We start from the raw sequence: 3562 nt of genomic DNA on the forward strand, positions 1-3562 counted from the left end.
ATAGATACTGCTCCAGCACAGAGAAACCCAACTCCTACTGATAATAAGCAGATTCCAGTGGCCAAAGAACTAGTCCGCTCCAGTCCAGCAAAAATATGTCAACTCCATTCTAAGAAGCGTGTGCGTATCCTTGCATCATGAAATTTTATAGCATGCTGATCATATTTTCTACACGTTTCTTACCCATCTCTCTTTTAGAAAATAAGCTTAACAGATAGAAGAATTTCTGCCCTAGTATCGTGTGCGAGGAAACATTCTTGCGGGAATTCTCTGTGCTCCAATGCAGATGTAAGTACCTGTTGTATATCACTATATTTTTACATCAGCATGTATTTTTTTAATCGGCGTGAATCCAACCTTTATCTAATCTAAATTTAGTTGTAGCAAAATGTATGATTAAAGGCCACAGTGTTGATTTTTGTAAGGAAAACTGTCTGGTAGTTTTGCATCCTGAGCTGCATGAGTGTACTATCTCATATCAGTGGGTTTGATCACTTTGGTTCTGCAGTGGGTTTTCAGTGTGTGTTTTTTTACTGTGTTGTCCTGTCGTATCCCTAGCTCTTACATCATACTCCCTCCGTCCGGATTACATGTCACGGAAATGGATAAAACTGGATGTATCTAGAACTGCAATACGCCTAGATCCATCCATTTATTTCCAGATGGAGGGAATACATGTCAATATGTCATGCCTTTCTATTCTTCAGTACCTATTCCATGTCTGTTGTAGCATGTTTTATAATTGAAACACCATTCTTCTATATAAGGCATGCAAGGGGAAGACAGCTATGTTAGAATCTGAAGGGTTACAAACCAGGTCTTTGCAAAAGATCCAAACGCCAGGAGATAATAAACCAACTCCACTTTTCATAGATACTACTCTAGCACAGAGAAACCCAACTCCCACTGATAATAAGCAGATTCCAGTGGCCAAAGAACTAGTCCGCTCCAGTCCAGCAAAAGAATGTCAACTCCATTCTAAGAAGCATGTGTGTATCCTTGCATCATGAAATTTTATAGCATTCTGATCATATTTTCTACATGTTTCTTACCCATCTCTCTTTTAGAAAATAAGGTTAAATGATAGAAGACTTCCTTCATTGGGATTGTATTTGAGGAAAATATCTTGCGGGAATTCTCTATGCTCCAATGTTGAGGTAAGTACCTTTTGCATATCACTATGTTTTTACATCAGCATGTATTTTGTTAATCGGCGTGAATCCAACCTTTATCTGATCTAAAATTAGTTGTAGCAAAATGTTAAAGGCGCCAATGTTGATTTTTGTAAAGAAAACTGCCTGGCAGTTTTGCATACTGAGCTGCATGAGTGTACTATCTCATATCATGCACATTACTGAATTGTAGTGTTGCTCTGGTTGCCCATTCATTCATTGTGTCAATGTTGCTTTCATATTACCTTACCTGGCTGATGATAGTTGTGCCATATTGTGTTAATTTGGTGTTGGCTAGTTGCCCAAACGTTTGTTGTGCCAATGTTGCTTTTCTATTATCTGACTTGGCCAATGATAGCAATGCTAGTGTCTTAATTTGGTGCAGGCTGCTGAAGATAAGAAGACAAACTCTGAAAACAGCAAGGCAACCCCATTGTTTCTTTCCAATAAATTTAGTCCAGGTAATATGGCAATAACTCATGATTAATCTGTTTGGTTCCTCTCCTAATTTATGTTATGATGCAGTGGTCAAAACACTCTCCACTATCAATAATACAAGCCTGCCAAAATCGGCATCTTAATCCGTTCAGTATCCTCTGTCTCGAATGCAACGGAAAAATGTACGTTTGTGAACCAATTAATGGCTGAAGGAATGATGGAAATGGTGGAGGAATCAGAGGTGCAGAGTCGTGCGACACAACAACTGATCAATGTTTTCAGAGACAGTGTAGCAAAGCAGCAAGAACTTGCCCACATGCTTATGGGTGTCATCCGTGATGAGGTTGCAGATTGTGACATTGTAGATCGTTAGGTTCTGTTCATTTATTTGCACTGGCATCAATATTTGATTGCCCAGTGGATGTAATTTCCTGTAATATATGCTGGATGTGCAACGTTTTTCCCTGTATGTTGTACCTTTGCTTGATCGATTTTGGTCCTGTGCATAATTGCTCGTCGTAATGGGCTCAAATTATCTAATTTGACCTAAAGACATGTATGAACTTTAGTGGGCCCATTAAGTTAATGGGTCGTTACCAGCCGAAAGTTAATGGCCGGCCCTCTTAACTCCAAGGTCTTTAACAGGCCGACATCGAAGCAGGCAACAGGTGGGCCCAATTGATTTCACTGGCCGTTAACAGGCCGTTACTAAGTTCGGGCTACATATGGCCCAACTATACTATGGGCCTTTAGCAGGCCGAAAGGGACGGCGGGCTTGTACTGGACCATGAAGAGCATGGGCCGCTAAGAGGCCAAAAGTCGGGTCATATTGTAAATGGCCCAACTGTGTTGTGGGCCTTTAGCAGGCCGAAAGAGAAACCGTGCTGGTATTGGACCATGAAGGGCATGTGTCGTTAAAAGGCCAAAACTCAGGTCCGACTACAAATGGCCCAACAGATATATGGGTCGTCAACAGGCTGAAAGACACACCGGGCCAAAAATTGGCCCAACACTTAAATGGGTCGCTAAAAGGATGAAACTCAGGTCCGACTACAAATGGCCCAACTCATTTATGGGCCGTCAACAGGCTAAAAGACACACCGGGCCAGAAATTAGCCCAATATTTAAATGGGTCGCTGAAAGGCCAAAAGATGTACATCGTGAAAATTGGCCCATCCATTGAATGGGCCGTTAACAGGCCGAAATCTCATCGGGTCGATATTGAGCCCAAATATATAGCGGGCTGTTAACGGGCTCGAACTGATGATGGGCTGCAATGGTGTCAAATCTTTAACGGGTCATTGACGGGCCGAATTGGCACATCTCGTATGGGCCGTGGGCTTAAATGGACCTGACACAAGTAGGCCTTATATGGGCCAGCCTGCTAATTTTTACTGGGCCGGCCTTTTTCACCGGAATGGGCCACTGTTGGGCTGTGCCACATGTCGACCTCTCATAGGCGCCTCCTGTCCAATGAATGGATGACATCTGTCCCAACGGTGAGGCAACACGTGTTTCCTCTGGCCAATGATGATTTTACACGTGGAAAATCCCCATTGGTCCGGGCTGTTAACGGGTTATCGGATCCAAAACCGGACCCGATAGCTTAACGGCGTTCCGTTACTGTGGATGCCACGTGTCGGTCACCCTTGATGAAAGAACTTCTGTGACGCGCGATTTATCGTCATGGAAGTGGACACTTCCGTGATGATAATTTTGGTAATGTCATGGAACACTTCTACGACAGCACAGGTATGACTATCTTGATTCTGTCTAAAATCGTTATGGATGTACATGCATGACAAAAAACGCGACCTACTGTGACAAACACGTATCATCATGGAAGTGTATTTTTTTTGTAGTGCAAAGAACCTCAAAGAGTGCCCCAAGATTTCTACCGGAGAAAGAAGGACGAAAACATGCATCAACCCCTATGCATAGATTACCCCAAT

The sequence above is a fragment of the Triticum urartu genome, chromosome 6, assembly GCF_003073215.2.
Source record: "Triticum urartu cultivar G1812 chromosome 6, Tu2.1, whole genome shotgun sequence".
Taxonomy (NCBI): Eukaryota; Viridiplantae; Streptophyta; class Magnoliopsida; order Poales; family Poaceae; genus Triticum; species Triticum urartu.